The sequence below is a fragment of the Dermacentor variabilis genome, chromosome 5, assembly GCF_050947875.1.
Source record: "Dermacentor variabilis isolate Ectoservices chromosome 5, ASM5094787v1, whole genome shotgun sequence".
NCBI lineage: Eukaryota > Metazoa > Arthropoda > Arachnida > Ixodida > Ixodidae > Dermacentor > Dermacentor variabilis.
In genome coordinates, this window is record NC_134572.1 from 82,736,310 (window position 1) to 82,758,301 (window position 21,992).

General features: G+C 45.7%; 1 long non-coding RNA gene across 2 annotated transcripts in view; it reads right to left on the reverse strand.

The window, feature by feature from the left end:
• Nucleotides 1–2,303: 2,303 nt before the first annotated feature.
• LOC142582892 (uncharacterized) overlaps nt 2,304–21,992 on the reverse strand; it is a 62,641-nt gene continuing 42,952 nt past the window's right edge. The window contains exons 2-6 of one of the 2 annotated variants that reach the window (XR_012828513.1): nt 16,103–16,263; nt 13,634–13,725; nt 12,758–12,902; nt 9,024–9,186; nt 2,304–2,758 (exon numbers count right to left, since the gene is read on the reverse strand). This is a non-coding gene — a long non-coding RNA (uncharacterized LOC142582892). Of the gene's footprint in view, nt 2,759–6,534; nt 7,366–9,023; nt 9,187–12,757; nt 12,903–13,633; nt 13,726–16,102; nt 16,264–21,992 lie in introns of those variants that run through there. The other variant, XR_012828514.1, reaches the window with a different exon arrangement.

The window sequence follows — 21,992 nt, forward strand, 5'->3', positions numbered from 1 at the left end:
TTCGAATTACTGAGAATAATGCATGTATAAATTGTAAACAAAGTTTTCTTCTTGCGTAATTTGGTAGTTGCCTTTTGCGTAGATTTTAGCTTTCCTTTGTTTCTGTATTGTTTAGTTGTGTTCTTGATGCTTTCCACCTCAGCAATGTACGGGTAGGGGAGCCTCCGTCAGGCAGTTCCATCTCAGACAACGTACGTCTAAATAAGCAATATAAATGGATAATAAAAAAAAAGTGGACAGAGACGCTTCGGAGTTTTCTTTCATAATAATAATAATAATAATAATAATAATAATAATAATAATAATAATAATAATAATAATAATAATAATAATAATAATAATAATAATAATAATAATAATAATAATAATCTTTATTCAGTATAGTTAAAACAGTATACAAAATGGAAGCGCCGAAGCCACAAGAGGGCTTGTGCGGCGACAACCGGCAGCCGCGGCAATCTACGCGCCACACCAGAACTCCATCAGAAGCTGGTTGTGCATTTGGCACAACCATCACACATTATCAAAGATGCACTGATGACATCAGTACATATTAAAGGTTCTCTAACGCTTGAACAGCAACTCTCAGTGTTTTACGGGTGGACAAAGAAAATACATCGTCCGGTAGTTCATTGAAGATAGCAGGAACATAATAGCGTCTTGTTGCTTTACCGTAGTGAGTGCGCACTCTCGGTTTAAGACAACGCGGAACATGTCTCAACGGTACCGGTTTCGTATTTATGTCAATGGCAAACACACTATGAGAATTCTAATGCACACCTGCTTGGTGGTGATTCGGCGTGACAGCACCGCTTGCTGGTTTGCTGCGTCCGCCGTCATTAACAGTGTTCCAATAAGCTACAGCGCTCTTTACAGCACCAATTGAGTTACGTTTCATTTCTGCGCTTAATGGGGCCCGGGCCCGGCAACTGGTTTTAAAAACACGCAATGATATTGGCATGCCGTTGAACGCTGAACCTGCAACACCTGCATCGCTTCGTCGGCTAGCTTTGTGGCACAAGGTGCTGCTTGGTCATGCATGCTGCGGTAGGAGTTGACAATTAGCTGCAAGCAGTACAGCCACTTCAGCTTTGGCATCTTGCGTTGCGGTCGTATGTGTGGCGGAGGCGCGAAGAAAGTGTGCAGCCTGGTACCAAAAGGAGTGCCCAGCCTAGGGAGCCTTCATATGCAGACACGATCAAGTGCTGGTGTAGCCGTGCGTAGAAGCCTCCCTAGTCGTACCGCCGACGTGGCCCTCTCAGTGGCGTCGACCATTGGTGCAATTTTTTCATGTTTTGACGTTAGTATCGACACATTGTTCAGAATACCCTGCCATATTCTGTAATAAGGTTTCAGCCGCGGTAATCTTTCAGGTGTTTTTTATCATCAAGCATTTTACTCTATACGTAAGTGTTTTCTTAAAACACAGATGGTCCGACTGAGCCACGTGAACGGACTCCAGAAAATTTTTACCACTTTTGACGTTTCATCGTTTGAATAATTACAGCTCAATTAACAAGCGTTTATTTTTCTTTATTTTTTTTGTTGAAGATACAGAGCACACAAAAATACCTATAGACCAGTACTCCAGTACTCCTGCATTTCTACATAAATACCAGTACCCTTGCATTTGTCACTGCTGGCAATCAAATAAGCCTTCTCATTCTGAACAGCTACACAGCTGTTCAGCAACACTCCGGGAAGCAAAATACACGTACTCTGTACACACCAGGCATTTATAGTTCACACTGTAAAAGAACTTATTGCTAGGCAAATCACTTCGCATGTATAGGAAAGGCGTAACAGCGCACATTGAGGCCTATGCACATACTCATATACGCACATGCAGACACACGACGCTTTTGTACCGACTGTGGTTGGGCGTTGCTATTACCACAGCCTGTGCATCCCGCATTGGGATGGCTGACACCGCAACGTGTGACCACTGCGGCCGTGAAGAATCGATTGGCCACATATTGTGTGACTGCCCGCAGTATAGTCCACAGAGGAAATTCCTTCGCCGCGAACTCAACCAGTTAAACGAGCGACCACTATCGGAAGAAGAAATTCTACACCATCGACCGGACCTAACGTGAACGAAGACGGCCGTGCAAGCGCCACTGCGCTTCTTGCAATGTACCGGCCTTTGTGAACGTCTCTATCTGGAACGCCCTTTGTGTGTGTCTCTGTGTGTGCATTTCTTTCGCCCTTTCATCTCTGACTTCTTTCCAATCCCTACCTCCCAACACCAGTGTAGGGTAGCCAATCGGAGACTAATATCTTGTTGACTTCCCTGCATTTCCTCTTCATCTCTTTCTTTCTTTCTTTCTTTCTTTCTTTCTTTCTTTCTTTCTTTCTTTCTCTCTCTCTATCATATATGCACATGCGCAGAGTTACAAATACTTCCCGGCAGAACCGTTGCGCAGTAATTCGTGTATGTCACGCTATTCGGCTTGACTGCTTCAATTTCCGCTGTTACGTCTTTCTTACAGTTTACTGTAATTCAATGCTTTCACCCATCTGCAGTGTATTTTATTTATCTGTTACTGCATCAAACCTCGAATTGAGAAGATCAACAAAATAGACCCACAAAATTTGATGGAGAAGTGCGCGGGTTCACGCAAACTTCGCTTGAACAAAAAAAAAAAAAAGAGTACGCGCTCTGCAACGGTTATCACTGGGCACGGCTTCGTATACCAATAGTGACGTCCTTGATCTTCAACACGCTAACGATAGCTTTCTCAAATTGAAGGGGGACCTGAAAAATCCCAGGAAAGAGAAAACAAAGTAGAGTATTGATCTTATAAATCTCTGATAGGTGCTGCGTCCGCCATGACGTCATCAGATTTCATCGTATTTACAGAAATCGGTCTTGCAACAGCACATCAGACACACTACAGACAAGCCGGACATCATACTCATTCAAGAGACCAACACCGACACACCCACACTTCCGGGATATGAAACAATTGCCGTTCCACCAACAAAAGCCTGCAGCGGCGTAGCGACGTTTGTCAGTAACAGGCTCGCGTGGGCCGAAATTGACAGAAGCAATCCGGACAGCAAATGCGAGCACTTGTTCATCGAAGTCTTTCCCAAAGGCAAGAAGGCTAAGAGCATACTAGCACTGAACACGTACAGCAGCCCGAACCACAGAACGCAAAGTTTCAAAAGACTGTTGAAGAAGGCCAGGGACAAAGCCGGGGACAACCCACTGATTATTGCCGGAGATTTCAACGCCCCAAACGTAGAATGGGGCTACGGCATCACCAGCGCCAAAGGCAGAAATCTGGCCAGCGATGCGGAAGAGATGGGCCTCAACCTTATCACGTCCGCGCTCTACCCTACCAGGATGGGCAACTCGGTCTCGAGGGACACCACCCCAGACCTCACGTTCGTTCTCAACACCGAGGGGGCCACCTGGCATAATACCGGCGAAGACCTCGGCAGCGACCATTACATTGTTGAAACGTCAATAGCAATCGCCTTGAAACCACTACGAAAGTGGAGATACACGGATTGGGATGCGTTTAGACAGATAAGAAAGGAACGTACCGACAAGCCCGCTACACTAGAACAGTGGACGCAAGAACTAAAGGAGGACGCCCGCAACGCGACCAAGGAAATAGAAACAGATGCCCAGACAATCGGGATGGACGCTAAGCTCGCTCACATGCTGGAAGCGAAAAGATCCATACTGCAGAGATGGCGTACCCAGCGACTCAATAGAAGACTTAGGAAAAAGATTGCACTACTGAACAAGGACATTGAGCACCACTGTGTAGTTCTCTCCAACCAACAATGGGACGAAGTATGTGCAAGGGCCGATGGCAGCGTGACATATGGAAAAACTTGGAACCTACTCAAACACCTTCTTAACAAAGGTCAAACCAGGAGCTCCCAGACCAAGGCGGCTGACAAGATAGCGAAACGTGAACTCAAAAACTCCAACGAGCAGGAATTTATGGCAAGACTTGCCGAAAGATACATGCCACTCTCGAGCAGCGAGGAAAACGAGGCCGAGGCATCCGGTTCCCCGTACACGGGAGCGGACAACCCCGACCTCGATGAACCCTTCACCCTGGAAGAAATCAGGACCGTCCTTCAAAACTTGAATGGCACATCGGCCCCAGGTCCGGACGGTATTAGTAACAAGGCCCTTCGTAACTTGGACGAAGACTCCGTCCAGTTCCTAGCGGATCAAATCAATCAGGTCTGGGCTTCCGGCAGGGTCCCACCGGAATGGAAGAACGCCACCACGGTTCTCATTCCAAAGCCCAACAAGCCCTCGGGCGTCGAGAACCTCAGACCCATATCACTGACGTCGTGCGTGGGTAAGGCGGCGGAACACGCCATTCAAAACAGAATCTCCAGATTCCTCGAAACCAAGGGGCTGTTACCACACACCCTCATCGGATTTAGACCCGGTCTATCAACTCAAGACACCATGATTTTAATCAAGCACCAAATCATTGATGACCCCATTAGAAACGCCAAGGCCATTCTTGGGTTGGATCTAGAGAAAGCGTTCGATAACCTCTCTCACCAATACATTGTGGATACCATTTCCGAACTCAACCTCGGAGCTAGGTTCCACTCGTACGTCAAGTCATTCTTGGATAACAGGACGGCTACGCTCCGATTTGCCGACCTCTCCACGGAGACACTCTCGCTGGGGAGCAGGGGCACCCCCCAAGGCTCGGTCATCTCCCCTATGCTTTTCAACCTTGCCATGGCGGGACTTGCTGAGAAACTAGGGCAGATCCATGGGCTCGAGCATACCATATACGCAGATGACATCACCATGTGGGTGTCCAAAGGAACCCCGGGCATGGTGCAGGACATCTTGCAAGAAGCAGTGAACGCCATAGAAGAATTTCTCATTCCCACAGGACTCAGATGCTCGCCTACCAAGTCGGAGCTGCTCGTACGCAGACCCACGCAGAAAGGCCGCAGGCCATACTCGTCAGACTTCGACTATAATCAAGAAATTATCGTACGAACCACTTCGGGACACGCCATACCGTGCGTCGACAAAATCAGAGTCCTGGGTATGATCGTAGAGACTAAAGACGTCAATGCCTCTACGGTTCAGAAGCTCATCACCAAAACCAACAACGCTATTGGACTCATCAGAAGAATTGCCAATAGACACAGGGGCCTCAAGGAACATAACCTCATCAAACTCATACACGCGTTCGTCACCTGTCACTTCGCATACGTTGCGGCAATGCTCAATTGGACACGATCCGAAAGAGACAGACTGAATGCCCAAATCAGAAAGGTCACCAAGCAAGCCCTCGGCATTCCAACCAGCACCAGCAACGAGAAGCTGGGGCACCTGGGCATGCACAACACCCTGGAAGAAATTGCCGAAGCCCAGCAGCGCGCCCAGCTTGCTAGGCTTTCGACGACGCCTCCGGGGCGCACGATCCTAGAGAAGCTAGGCTTTGCACAAGGACACATAGAAAAAGACTTTGCGGACCTCCCACGGGACATACGCGCCAGGATCACGGTCCGCCCTATACCCAGAAACGTACACCCCGAAAACAACAGCGGCAGACGACAAGCGAGAGGACAATTCCTTCTTAACCAAGCCTTGGCTAACCGTGAACGCTCAGCTTTTGTGGACGCGGCGGCATACACGGGAAACAAAGCTTTCGCAGTGGCGGTTGTGGACGGCCGCGGATCCACAAGATATGCAGCCACGGTAATTGCAAGGAAGCCTGAACAGGCCGAACAGGTTGCGATCGCTGTTGCGCTCACCGACGACAATCTTTCCCATATCTACAGCGACTCCATAGCCGCTATCAGAGCTTTCCAGAAGGGCACGGTCTGCGCACAGGCTCTCAAAATTGTTTCAAAGAAAGAGATTAAGAAACACTTCATATACTGGTTCCCGGCACACTTAGGACCAAAGCTCGGCGACGTCCCCAACCTTAACGAGGCGGCACACGAGGCTGCGCGCGCGCTTACGGACCGCGCGGCTTCACCCGACCACTCGGAGAATAAGGACGCGCCCACTACATACAACGAAGTCACTAAACACTACTACCTACAACGCAGACAATATAGCACGCCACGCCGCACGCTCACTCGAGCTCAAGCAGTTACACTCAGAATGCTACAAACAGACACATACCCCACTCAAAACAGATTACACCATTACATGCCTGAGCTCTACGACAAGTCTTATTGCACCAATTGCAATACATCCCTGCGCAGACCGTGCCCTTCTGGAAAGCTCTGATAGCGGCTATGGAGTCGCTGTAGATATGGGAAAGATTGTCGTCGTTTATCATTTACTCTGGCCGTGCTCGCAAGCTCACGTAAACTACGAACAGGACAAGCGCAAGTTTGAAGAGGCAATCCGGAGCGAAGAACTCGCTCCCCAACTCTGGGCCGTCCAGCAGGTCCACGACGCCGCCAGGAAACTCAACCTCCCGGTTCCGTCGTGGGAGACGCCCACTCCATGAGAGCCCGCAGCTCTCGTGGCCTGCAGGACCTGAATAAAGTTGATTTCCTTCCTTCCTTCCTATTTACACAGGTATGTCTGTCTTAGAACCATGTGGGCTGGTCAAGTTTGTTGATTTCACCGTTCCGCATATAAGTGGCAAGTTCTTATAAACTGCATTTTCACACATGTCAACATTCTCCAAACAAACGATCTGATGAGTAATCTATGCTATAGTAATACATGAACACAATGGCGATCCCAGTTTTTTTAATCGCAAGTTATATAGCTTGCTTATGCTTAATCAAAACACTAAAGAAATCTAGAAGTGCAAGTTATATCTATGAGTAGCAGTGGCACTAGTAATTTACTGCAAATGGGAAAAGAAAAGGACAAGGGCATTGCAAGAAATGTCGCACTTCCCAGTGGACGGCTGAACTTACCACTGGCCGTGGCATGCACACAAAATAACAGGAGTAAGAGAGAGAAGAGACCGGAAAGTTTCCGTGAAAGTGATTGTAGAGCAAAGAGTAACATGACATTGCATCTATATGGTCAACAGAAGTGTGCTGGTAGATGCCACCAAAGCAACGCCACGTTACTGAAGTCCGCCACTGTGACACCCACTTCAAGCCGGGTGACGTGGTCCTCCTTTAAACAGCGTCACAGCGAGCTGGCCTCTGCGAGAAGTTGATTTCCCCTTACTCTCGCCCGTGCCATGTCTTGCGGCAAGTGACCATGGGCACATTTGAAACCGCGCCTGGCTATTCTACCATGGCTCGACCTTGCTCCGATGTCGTCCACGTCACCCGCCCAAAACGACGCCACTCCAACCTATAGCAAGCACTGGCACGGTGCACCTGCCGATGGGGTCATGTTCTTCTTCTGGTTTCCCAACAATGACTCGTACCCTATGCGGGAGATAGGCAAAGAAGCAGGTGGTTTCACAAGTTTTTTTTACTAAGATTGGAATCAAAATAAAACTTCGAATATTACAGCGTGGCTGAGAGAAAAAGATGTTAATTGAGAAGAATGCTACAACAAATCGAAGATAAAATAATTTAAAATCAAGAAAAGAAAGAGGAGATCATTTTAAGATTTCGCTAAGCAAATCGTTTTGCGTCCCTAATAAAATTTTAGATTGCAAGAAAAGCACCCCTTTGCTGAATCCCAGCGAAGGCGATCCAAGGGAGAGAATGGCTGGCGAAGTCCATGGTATTACCCAAGTTGGTGAAGTGGAACTTCTAAGCGTTTTTTTTTGTCTTTAATTTTGATGGCAGGAATGAAAAGAAGAGCTCAGTACATTCAGACACATTGCAAAGAATACCACAGAGGGGACGAAGACAGACCAGACTTGTGTAATTAACAGTTTAATGGCGGAATACGGTCAGCGCAGTTTTGTAAAAGGAACTCCAAGTTGTCTCGAGGGACACCAATTATTATTCCATGAAAAACACAAAGGACATATAAAAAGCAATGTTGGCAATGAATCTAGGTAGCCCAAGGCATAAGCGTAGTGCTTTTTCTTTTTTTAAATGTATGAGGGGTTTAATTTTACAAGTGGAGCCAGTGGAAAATAGTACGTAGCTGAATACCTTTATGGGCCGAGCATACAACCGATATATCATCGGTAGAGTATTCTTGCGTAGTCCAAAGCGATGGTGACGCTAGAAGTAGTGGCATATCAAGATGTAAGCCCTGAATGCGAAATTAGCTGACTTAGTGTCAAATTTGATGATTAATATCTCGGAAGAGATGCACTCCACGAGAATCCCGCAACATGAAGTTGTCTTCAAGTACGATTGTCTTGAGGTATCAAATGTAAATATATACCATAAATCGTGATAGCAAAAAGGTAATTAAGAATTCTTTCTTAATTATGCGTTTGATTGTGTGCGCCCAAGCGCATAAGCCGCCTGTGCAAGCTGATCTTGCTTAGGTAGCATCGCATTGTTATTAAATTGGCTGTTAGTTTAAATTTGAAGACCCTGCCTATTCCCCGTACAGGGCAGCCAATAATCTAGGCCGATTTGGGCAGTGTATAAACTGTCGAAATGCTCCGTTTGTGTAAGGAATATTTACGAGAAGTACGAAAGCTACATTTCCATCGATCCGATATGTGCGAATTGTGAAATTATGTGTCGCGTTAGAGGCGCTACCGGGTGTATATTAAAACATTTGTGTCAGTGACGTGAGAGTGCAATTACGAGCGCTTTTGATTGTACATATAACTATATTGGGTAGAGAGCACTGTCGCCCGACATGTGAAGCCTTTGTCAGAGAGTTGCCGCGAGCAAAGGACTTGATAGTTTCGAGCGTATCGATATGGAGTCAGAAGTGATAAGGGTAGAACTGCGGCCTTCGCGCTCCGTGATCTTCTTAATGGTTAAAATAATAATTGTTTGCATGTGCAAGTCATACACAAGGCAAGTTGACAGAAGTTCTAAATCATACGACTGCGTTGGACAGTGCATGTATTTAGAAATCATAGTTAGAACTAGTTCTGCATATCTCAGCTGAGCAAACTAAGCGGTAGTTGTTGGCTTGTCGCGGCACGTTTACCACCAACCTGTGTCTTCTCCGTGCGCACAAACTCCACTGCGTGAACAGCGTACAGAATCCCAAACTTGACCACTTGCAATCCAAAGCGCGTGCCAATGCAGTTCCGAGGCCCAGCCCCGAAAGGTAGATAGGAATAAGGCTTAATGGAGGCGATGTTCGCGTCACTGAACCTGCATGCAAAAAGAAAGTAACAAAGTGCATCTACCTCTCTATTCGTCATTCATCTTACGGGAACACGTGACCCAGTGAAGTACTCGCATTCGCTAGCTTTATGCTAACACCTCCTGTGTGATGAATCGTAAGCCTGGACCCATATTCACGTGGATTTTGTCAACACTCGGACGCTTGTCCACGTGGCTCCAACCACAGAGGGAGATAGAAAAAGAAAGAAAAGAAATACAGCGAGGTCAACCAGACGAGCATACGGTTTGCTACCCTACACTGGGGACGACGAAAAGGGAGAAAAGAAAGAGGAAAAAAGGGAGACATTGAGCACTGAGAGCACGCGAGAGAGTGCACAAGAGCATTATATATAGACGGGTTGTCAGGCCGTTGCGCTTCAAGTGCTGTACTTACAAAGATTAACAAAAGAAACTCTGGCGCTGCGATTGTTCATGTACGAAAAGAATGACACATAATACTTCAATCTGCCTAATTTTCACGCTTATGGCATCACACGTTCTTATGTGGTTATTCGTTGCGCTTTGCCCTTGTCAATTTCCGAGCAATCACATATTTTTAAGCGCAATAAAGCAATAGGGCTTTGCGCACACATATATTTATTGCAAATTGTAGAAATTGCACAGCAGTATTTAGCTGGAAATGACCAATTTTCATGGTCACAGAGCCGGTTGGAGCCCGAAAGGCGAGAGTTAAGCAAACCCATGTACTGCCAGTGATTCCCTTTCCGATTTGTCCTCCATACTTGCAACGTCGGTAAGAAATAGAGCCAGAGTTCCCTGTAGTAATTTTGTAGGAAACTGTATGAGGGCGTGTTTTACAGGTACAGAATATACATGCGTCTTGTTTTTTTCAAATAAATTTACAAACGGAGACTTCATCACCGCCTAGTCCCAACGGCTCCTCTATATTTTACTTTGTTGTACAAGAGAAAAACAATCAGAGACGAAAAGGTTTGAAATTTATGCAGCCTCTAGGTTCCGTTAATCGAAAGCAACATCTACCTGAGCGAGTTGGGAGAGAGAACTGGGTGGAGTTTTTGCGCATTTCACTGTATCGCGTTACCCTTCGTGTGATAGGAGTAGGAGAACCATCGGACCGCTTAAGTTTCTTTTTACTGCGGCATTTTCGGGATGCATACCCAAAGTACCAGCCCAAATTTTAAAGTGCACTACCTTCGGGATCGACCTACATTCATAGACTACATTGTCTCCAGGATCGGCCCACGAAAGAGACTAGAATAACCTATACCCGATACGGAAACGTGGCGGTAACTCGCTAAGCAAGGATTTTCATTATAGAGAAAAATAGTTTCACACAGAAACCACAAGATGAGAAACAAGAACACTACCTCGAAGAGATCGACTGATCTGTTCAAATTATTATCTAAACCGGTATAAGATAAGAATTTCTTTTCCTCTATACTGTTCCTTTCTTATCATCTACACTGTAAACGGAAATAACTCCGAGGTAGGAGTATACTGCTTGTCCTATAGCGACCCCCCGGTTCGGAGTTTTTTTTGCTCCGTATGATCGGAGTAGAATTCTTACTCCGTACGAGCGGAATTTTCGCGTGGAATTATGGGAGTTTTTTTTCTGTATTTTCTTTATTTTTTGCTTTGCTATTGACGGAGTTTTTTCGAGGTGCAACGGGAGTATAAAAAGAGCCATCGCGTGAGTTTGCGCGAGCATGTTTACATGCAGAGGCTGCTGGTCAAATTTCGAAATATGCACACGAGACCGCGTCGAATTCGACGGAAGAAGTCAATGAAAGCACATATATCATCACATACATAAACATTTCAGAAACGCCCAATGCAGAAATTTGAAAGACATCACACGTACACGCGATACTCAAGAAGCAACGGTGCCAGTATATATAGCCACGATATTGTGTGCCTCGAAACCGCCTAGGGAGCAGCTGTGCTGTTTTCAGAATTACGACTCACATGCTCGTTCATACGAGATCTCTCTCTCTGAAATTAACAGAATACCTTAAGCAACACAAAACTGTTAATTCAAAATAGTGAGAGAAAAAAAGTTAATTTCGTAATTTTTCAAAATTATCATGCCATTCTGTGAGTGCTGAAGCGACTTCGCACACTGCCGGCGTTCGCGGCCAAAAAGTAGTGCGTTAGTTACAGTAAGCAAGAAAAATGTAAGTGCATGTGTTGCATAGCAAAATTAAATTTTTGCGATATAGTGGTAGCGTAGCAAGAAATTATTACGTTTGAGCATGACCCGCAGCAGCCGACATAACACCGAGAAATGCACAGTCATACATTTTATACACCGCACTACTTGCTCTGCGTCCGAGCAATCTGTCTCGGTTGCGAAAAGGAGCTACATCGCTGATCTGTCGAGTGAATCCCTAAACTCGGAGCCAGCAGGCATGCGTCTAAATCAGTGTCTCGGATAGAGCGTAATGTTAATGCAATATAGGAAGCAATGACGTGACCAAAACATATATACGCGATAACAATTCGATTCACATCGCTCAATAAGAAGCTTTATTTTCAGTACGCATACTTATGTCCTACCGTTTTTCTTCGGGCGAGGATATCCGTTCACAGATACATAAAAACAGTTGCTTGCACTCCGGTCTTTCTCACTGGCAACACAGCACCGCAACGAACTTGGGTTACGCCATTCAGGCGCGACTAGCACGGATGTCGTCGCTCGAACAGTGGCTACTGTTGCCATTGCTACGCGGTCCTTTCAAACACTACACTGGACGTTGTCAGCATGTACTCAAAAGGACATAGAAGTCGCATTTCACGTACTGAAGAACACAAGACAGGGTGACGCAGCACGAAAAGACAGCCAGAACGTGAGCCGACATCACGAGCCAGTGAGCAGCTTCGAGGTATACCTAAGCCTTTTTCCGCACTTGAAAACGTGGTTCTTGCAATCATCGTTGTCAGCAAAGCGATCACAGCTAATGTACTTGATGCTAAGATACAGTGAGCTTCAGGCATGCCTATAACACTTTCTCGAAGGAAATACGGGAAACAAATTGACGAAACGCTGTCACGGAACGACACTTCACAGACGTAAACAAACCGTCAGTCATGAGCACTGCTCGCTCCGCCGAACGCGCCCGGTCGCTGGCGAGGCGCACAGCCTCATGGGAAGCGCCACGTGACCAACCTGTATCGGCGGAGGGGAGTTTTTTAAAACTCCCTGTCGGAGTTTCACGGGAGAACAAGATTTTTAAGCGGAGTAAAATCGCGTCATGTCGCCTTAATACTCCCGCAGCTAGCCAGCGGAGTGAAACGAGGGGATGGCGCTGTTTTGCTCCCATACATCGGAGTAAATATTTGAGAGGGGAGGTTTTAGGGCACATCACCTCTTAAAAACTCCCAGGTGGGTTTATTTTCGTTTACAGTGTACCGTTCATGGCTGGCCGATCTTGGTTTTAAGTAGGCGCTGTACTGCTCGGACCATTGACAAAGCGCAAAAAGTTACAGCATTGAAATAGAATCGCTACGTTATCTCGGCCCTTGTCTTCCTGCATACGTCTGACTTATTATTTCGCGTTTTCGTTTCATCGATTTTTACCTGTCAGGGTCGAAGATTTCAGGGTTGGGAAAGAATTCTGGGTCACGCGTGCAACGCGTAGACTGGAATGATAATGGCGCAGCCCTTGGGCACCTTGATTTTTGTATCTCCGAGCACGTAGTCCTCCACCGTGCTCCTATCTAACCTGCGAGAAGAAACACATTTGAGCAGAGAGAGCATTATTACACTGACGTTACAAGAATAATCGACAGGAGCATCTGGATAAGAAATCAGGCAAAGAGGTGATTTACTGTTTGCATTCGCTTGCTTCAAAAAATTGCCTTAAGTAATACTTTTTGCTAAGAACTGTAACTGAGCGGAATAACGTGATCACTATTATCGTTGTGAGATCTACACGGGGCTCGTGTTTAGCTGTAGTTGCGGTTAAATAACGCTGCTTCTACATTGTATGTTGTGTAATGCACCACGGACAGAATTCGCAGAGCTGTTGATTCACTAGTGCTCATGGCCATTGGCTAACCACTTTCGATAAGAATAAGTTCCTTATTACGATTGGCTGAATTTTCTTCTTTCGAGAAATTCGAGTGTGAGAGCTTTTTTGTGAACATGTCTCCGCGTTTGGTGTATCTTATTTCTCTTCTATCCTTCTGCAAGTGTTGTAAACAATCACATTCTGATAATGTAGTGGCTGGTCGCCCTTGAATATGAGTAAACGGAATATCAAGTCTGCCTTCTGCAGCTAAGTGTTGCAACAAAACTGACATCCCACACAAGGATTAAAACGGAGCGTGAATCCTGGGGTTGTCGATATTCCTTCATCGATCTCCAGATGTCCTTTGTACGGACTGGCCCTTGTGTTTTAGGGCCTTATGTTTATCCAGTCGTAGCTCATGGTCTCCCACATACACGGCTTACCTGAATGCAGGCGTGTGCAGTCTCATCGCCTCCGATATCACGCAATTCAGATAAGGCAGTTTGCTGACGACATCCCAGTTCAGATCATCTCCCTGCGGGCAAGAGGGTCACAGTAAACTTCAAAGGTCATCATCATCATCATCATCATCATCATCATCATCATCATCATCATCCTGGTTACGCTCACTGCAGGGCAAAGGCCTCTCCCATACTTCTCCAACAACCCCGGTCATGTACTAATTGTGGCCATGTCATGCCTGCAAACTTCTTAATCTCATCCGCCCACCTAACTTTCTGCTGCCCCCTGCTACGCTTCCCTTCCCTTGGGATCCAGTCCGTAACCCTTAATGACCATTGGTTATCCTCCCTCCTCATTACATGTCCTGCCCATGCCCATTTCTTTTTCTTGATTTCAACTAAGATGTCATTAACTCGCGTTTGTTCGCTCATCCAATCTGCTCTTTTCTTATACATTAACGTTACATCTATCATTCTTCTTTCCATAGCTCGTTGCATCGTCCTCAATTTGAGTAGAACCCTTTTCGTAAGCCTCCAGGTTTCTGCCCCGTAGGTGAGTACTGGTAAGACACAGCTATTATATACTTTTCTCTTGAGGGATAATGGCAACCTGCTGTTCATGATCTGAGAATGCCTGCCAAACGCACCCCAGCCCATTCTTATTCTTCTCATTATTTCCCTCTCATGATCTGGATCCGCCGTCACCAACTGCCCTAAGTATATGTGTTCCCTTACGACTTCCAGTGCCTCGCTGCCTATTGTAAATTGCTGTTCTCTTCCGAGAGTGTTAAGCATTACTTTAGTTTTCTGCAGATTAATTTTTAGACCCACTCTTCTGCTTTGCCTCTCCAGGTCAGTGAGCATGCATTGCAATTGGTTCCCTGAGTTACTAAGCAAGGCAATATCATCAGCGAATCGCAAGTTACTAAGGTATTCTCCGTTAAATTTTATCACCAACTCTTCCCAATCCAGGTCTCTGAATACCTCCTGTAAACACGCTGTGAATAGCATTGGAGATATCGTATCTCCCTGCCTGACGCCTTTCTTTATTGGGATTTTGTTGCTTGCTTTATGGAGGACTGCGGTGGCTGTGGAGCCGCTATAGGTATGTTTCAGTATTTTTACATACGGCTCGTCTACACCCTGATTCCGCAATGCCTCCATGACTGCTGAGGTTTCGACAGAATCAAACGCTTTCTCGTAATCAATGAAAGCTATATATAAGGGTTGGTTATATTCCACACATTTCTCTATCACCTGATTGATAGTGTGAATATGGTCTATTGTTGAGTAGCCTTTACGGAATCCAGCCTGGTCTTTTGCTTGACAGAAGTCTAAGGTGTTCCTGATTCTATTTGCGATTACTTTAGTAAATAGTTTGTAAGCAACGGACAGTAAGCTGATTGGTCTATAATTTTTCAAGTCTTTGGCGTCCCCTTTCTTATGGATAAGGAATATGTTAGCGTTCTTCCAAGCTTCCGGTACGCGGTCAAAGGTCAACGGAGACAAAATTTCACTTTTCCGTAATTGGTTATAGATAAGTAGGGTGCATCATCGAAGCAATCCTGGCAAAGCGTCAAGGCTGGCAATTATCCATTCATTATTAGCATTTGTTGAATTGCACGTATACAGGCAACGTTAGCACCTGGGAGTTAATGTGTATGAAATGAGTCTCATCACGTCGTCCCTCGACAAGAAATTTCCCTCTTGACACACAAAAATACAGTCAGCAAAGCGGAGATGCTAACATGCGAATAGTCAACCTCCGAACACTAACTAACAAAACACCGTCAACTTTGGTACGAAATAGTGACCAGTAAAGATGTCAATAGACTGTCATTCAAAAGGAATGATCGCTGAAGATAATGTATGCATCGATGAATAAATGAATTAATGAATCTATCAGCCAATTTAATTAACGTGCCAAGAAACAACCTGGTGGTATAATAATAATAATAATAATAATAATAATAATAATAATAATAATAATAATAATAATAATAATAATAATAATAATAATAATAATAATAATAATAATAATGGAGAAAGGAAAGAAGCAGGAAAAAACAAAAGAACGGAAATTACGTTATTTAAAAGTGTTAATAAAATACGGCAGATTTCGGTAGCGTGAAGAAGAAAACGCTATACGCCAGATAAGGTAAAAGTATAATCTGGTGCCCAATTGTCTTCCGTGACTTGGCTAAACTGCGAGTATCGCCTTATTGCTTCCCGCTTGGTTCCGCTCTCTGTGAGGCAGGACTTTCATTGAAATTCAAACAATTCTACCGGTATGTATGCAGGCGCCTACGTGCTGCCTTGCATAGGGAAGGAGATCGGGGTGGGAGAGGCCGTAGGAGGAGGAGGGGGTTCTTGGGAAGTGTACCCATTCTACTGAAATAACGATATCTCTCGCCTCTGTAGACTGGTCATTCCAACAAAATGTGACCTCACGTGTGTGGCAAAACACTCGTCAGCTTCGCGGTGAAGTCTCTCTTGAATGGCCGGATCCAGCGCCAGGTGGTAGGCGGTGCAGAACAGCACAATCGAGAGGGCATCGTAGGCGGCGAGAAAGAACAGCACACACTGCGCCAAGGCCTCGTCTTCACTAAGTGCTGCATAAAAACAAAATTGAGTTAAGGCTTCACTGCATTACACCGTGCATTTTTTAGAGTAAACACAATTTTTAAAAAAAAATTACATATGGTACATATTGACATCCGTACACTGTTTTTCTTATTCGGGTGACCTTTATTCACTGTTTGACGTCTACAACAAAAAATATCGGCAGGCGACAGACGCGTCGAGCGATAACTTTTGCGCAAAAAATCAACATTTCCAATTGACTAATTAAAAAAGAAAGATTCACTAAACAACTTTTTAACTATTTATTTGAGCGCGCGTATTATAATTTACGAATTTATACCAGCGAGCACTAGAAGCACTTTCACTTGAAATGAATTTTCAAATGATAGCAAGTGTTCTTAGACCAGTGCCGTCGAATTTGCAGAAGACATGCATAGTTGTTCCCCTTACTTAAAAATAAAACGACCTTTTTAGTGCACTGAAGTACAGGACTAACTGGAACGCCAATGTACTTCGTCGCACATTTTTCGAACGCATATCTCGAAACTGGTGTCATCCTCAGAATCCCTGCCAAGCGGATATGCCTTTCTAGCTCACCGACTACAAGTAGTAAATTGTAACGTGCGGCGTACAGCAATTACTTTATAAAGTTAACTAGCCAAATTCTGGTTAATATCACATGATGCATTTCTATTGCTTGTGCAAGTTATGCTCATCTCTCTACAGTAATCCAGCTCAACAAGAGGAATTATGCTACATGAAATGGCGAAGAATTCAACAAGTTAACGCAGAATATATATATATATATATATATATATATATATATATATATATATATATATATATATATATATATATATATATATATATATATATATAGCGTAGCGTATAGCGTAGCGGAATGTCGGGCAGAGGAGTGACGAGGTACTCGCCATCAGGGACTGGTGGGGAAGTCAAGAGTTCAATATAGGCTATTGATTTTGGCGGCAGGCGAATAAAGCCGGTGGGGCGTAGGCGGCCCTGGGGTGCGTCAGAAGGTTCTGTGAGAATCGGCAACTCAAGGCGAATGGTACTGGCAGAGCAGTCAATAAGAGCAGAATGCGCGGAGAGAAAATCGAGGCCGAGAATGAGGTCGTGGGGGCAATGAGCAATCACGGTGAAGAGGACAGGAGTGTGGCGGCCGGCGATGCTGGCACGTGCCGTACACATGCCGATGATAGGCACAGTACCGCCAACCGCAACGCGGACGGAGCGTGCCGACGCTGGGGAGAGGAGCTGTTTATCTCGTCGTCATGCGTTTGGTGCCACACGCGTGGGGTGCCGCCGAGATAATAGATGACATTGGCGAGCATGATCGGTGGGTCCCACCTGTTATTAGCACTGGCGTATTCGTAGAGCTTGATCCATTCGTCAACATACTCTCCCTTCAGGCCAGAGAACACACCAGGTTCGCGATGTTGGGCAACCGTGATAATTGGAGCAGTCGGAGAAGCCGAAGCCGTTGCAGAGGCGGGCTCGTCACCGGGAGGCATGGTGACTAGCTCGATGTACCGACCACTCCGGAGTCCCGTGGTGAGGACGGGGATCGCCGACCTCCACCAGAATGTTACGTGTGGAAAGACACAGATTAAAGAGGCTATATACAGGACAGGTTATTTACACCGGAGCCAGATCGCCAGTCCCACACTCGCTCGCGCCAAAGGCACAGACTCACTTCGTCGTCGTACTCGCAGCGGCTCGTCCCTTCAGCATCGCTCGATGATATCGTAATAACATATATATTATATATGAGACACGTTCCGAAAGCACGTTTCGTCATTTATTTTCACATGGAGACCTTATTGCAAAAAAACATATGCCATGTGATCATGAAGTAGACACCTATGACTATTTTTCTACATAGCAGGCACCTACATTGAGGCATTTATCGTAATGTGCAATCAGTTTGAACAAACCACACTAGTAAAACTTGGTACCCTGCGCTGCAAGGCCTGAGACATGACTTCTTCACCATACGTTATCTGTAGGTATTCACGGATGACAGGCCGACTAGTCCCACGTGCCCATTCATACCGGATAACAAAACGCACTTCCGTTGGCGAGAACGTTGTCAGCACACGTCTGTTTGCCATGGTGATTTGTACTCGAATAACATCGGGCACTCCGGTCTGCTGCCACTCCCTCTTCTCCTGCGCTTTGCGCATGCGTCATTCCTCCTCCGTTGATGCTGATACACACACACACACACACACACACACACACACACACACACACACACACACACATATATATATATATATATATATATATATTTCGAGACAGCTGTGGAGCCTCAACGGTTTATTGCGCAGGTCGCGCGCTGAAGACCATGACGCTGGCCATGATGATGAATATATGCAGATGAAGATGAAGGGGTAGTATAATGCTCACAATGTATATATATATATATATATATATATATATATATATATATATATATGAGTGTGTGTGTTTATTAAATTTTTCTGCGTTAAACAGCTGTTACTACTGCTCTACCAGAAACAATTTATTCACGAGGTTTAATGTCTAAATATGCAACATTGTGGCTGTGAGTGAAAGGAGTCCTCATTATGTTTGGTCACATGAAATTCTTTAGCGCACTTATGAATCCAGGTACACGTGCGGTTTTTTTTTCGGATTTCTTCTGTATCGAAATGTGGCCGAAGTCGAACCAGTAACCTCACGGTTAGGAGCAGAACGCAACAGCCACTGAGTCAGCGCGCAAAGGTTATCAACTCGATGCAAGTGGCAGCTTCAAAATTGAACACCCACATAAAGAGAACATCTTGACCATACGACATCACCAGCTAAAGTATTTAATGAAGGGATACTGTTGAAGCGGTTATGCATTGTCGATTTAACTGAATATCAGACGTGAAGAGATCCAGAGGGAATGTTTATTCGCTGGTGGTTGTTAACATTTGTTCACTGATGGAGGAGTGCGTTTATGAGCACTTCGACAAGAAAGGAAACAATAGTAAAGAGGGGAGGAGTACGAAAGCGATACATAAGTACATGTGCAAGAATAAACTGATCCCATCAGCACGAACCTTGCGTGTAGATACATACAACCGAATGAGGACAAAATTTCGCCTTAGGATGGCGTTCTAAAGGATTGCCTTTAAGTTGGGCTACTTTCCATCTATACCTTACACACCGGTTCGCAGCGTAAATGTGGTTCTGTACGGCCACGTTGCGTAGTGTGCTCTCGACGGATTAGCAGTTCATCCTGAATAATTGTACTTGTGAGAAGGGAGCAGTACGAAGAGCTGATTGGTTTTGTATTCCTTGAGTCGATATCGTTGTTCTTGTTTGGCTCTCACATCTCTGGGCCTGGAGGTTTGAACTTTGCGCTTCATGAGGCTGAGTGAGTGAGTGAAGAAACTTTTATTGTAGGTCCGGCGAGGACGCGAACTCGTCGCGCACCCGGCTAGTCCCACGTCGGGACCGGCAGGTCTAGCCCACCGGCCCGGTCGCGGGCACGCCGGACAGCCAGGATTTGCTTTTCTAGAGCGGGGCTAAGCAGAAGCGAGTCCATGAGGCTGCTCGCAGAGTTGTTGATCATGGGTCAAGGCATGGAGCTCGTTTGTTGCCTGCCCTCTTTTATCGATGTCGTTGCCCGCTATCTACAGCCTATCTACAGCCATTTTAGAACTTCCACTATCGCGTTCACAATATGATAGTCTTATCTTGCGGGAGGCGTTGGGGCGTGTGGCCTGCAGCTCTCCTTCTGGACGATACAAAAGAATAGGATGTACTACGGAAAGGCGACACAAGACGGCGCTGTAGGATTTTAGAGAGGCTGCGGAGATGGTTAATGAAAACGCGACGATAGCAGTTACGCGTTCACGTGGGAAAAACACACACACGCACACACACACACACACACACACACACACACACACACACACACACACACACACACACACACACACACACACACACACACACACACACACACACACACACACACACACACACACACACACACACACACACACACACGCACGCGCGCACACACACACACACACACACACACACACACACACACACACACACACACACACACACACACACACACACACACGCACGCGCACCATCATCATCCGCTGTTCCGAAGAGAACCAACACCGATTCGCCCGACTTTGAGCTCTATATGCCCGCAGTGTTGAACTGCTGCCAATGTCCTTGCACTGTGCAGAAGGCAATCACGGGGATTCCTTAATATCCCATGCAGAGAGTAGCGTGAGTCACATATTCTACATTATTCGTTGCTAAAGCAGCTGCGTTCTGCAACGAATGCCCGACCTAACACACTCCGCGCGTTGTTTTCCTTAGTCGGTGCTGTACTACGGCTCAGGCTCCATCTTCTTTCTTGCCGGTGGCGTCGGTGTCCTCTCCAAGCGCTACGATGGCTTCCTGAGCCTCATCATCGGCGTACGTCTCTCTCTGGCTTCAGCCCTCGCGCCTTTACATTGCCTGGCCCGGTAAAACAATGATCCTCTGTGTAAGTTATAGCTTGCGTCGACTAGTCAGGAACAAAACACATGCGCACGACAGTGTTCGGGCGGCTGTTAGCTTTTACTGATTGACAATCGTATTGGCTTATGCTACAAATAATTGAAAACACGTCTTATCATCACTTTTGCGTAGTTATGTTGCTGTGGTGACTGTGCTTGTATGTGTCAGTCAACGAAGAAAAATTTTTACTTCAACTAACCTTCTCAAGCTCGACAACATGCGAACAACCCGGCACACACACATCTATCTTTCGTTTATTACGCTTTATTTACCGATAGGCAAAGATTAGATTGTCATATATCGCCTTGGGCGGCGCTCTACCTATGTTGTCAGAAAATATGGTCGTCATCTTTGCAAATAATTAGACCTGAAAATGATCTAAAAAACTTATTGGAATTAATTACAGCCGAAAACAACCGAAAAAGCATATCAGTATTTTATACCAGCCTGGGCATAACATTGGCTGGTCTTTCCACGTTGGGTGTAATATTTATATAGCTTGTTTCTGTTGAATTTTCTCAACCGCGCGGTCACATTGTGCGCGAGTATAATGCCAATGATTGCAAGAGTAAGAATTTAACATTTCCACTCTCCGAGTCATAATTTTGTCTTGCTCTTTCTTCTGCAGAGCTTTCCCTTGGTTCTGGGGACACTTATGTCCGTCTTCACAATGTGTGGATCCAAAATGTAGATTTCGACGGTCGCCATGCCTTATTCTGCAAACACATTTATTGACATCTACTATCATACGCGCTGTTCATTACGTAGGAAAATTGTCAAAAATAAACTTACGCTTACGGCTCATACTGAACAGACCCAAATTCTTGGAATTACGAGTACACTAGTGCGTCTGTGTGTGTTTTTGTCTTATCTCAGTCCAAAGGTCCAACCAGATTACGAACGAAATGGCGCGTCACGTGCTCTAAAAAAATGAAATAAAAGACAGAAAAACGTGGTTGCGCCACGAGAGTTTAACAGGAGACCCCTATTCCACCACCCGTTGAATTCTTCATTCCGTCAAGAACGTACGTTCGTGTGTCGTGCGACTAAGTGATCTCTCCTTTCATGACACGAGTCTCGACTGCGCAGCTCCCCTACGCGGCAGGCCACGCGTAGTGTTCGCGTGAGTACGGCGGCTTGCGACAAGCGTACAGCTCCTGGGGCCGTTCACCTGCTCCAATACTATCGATAGCGCTTT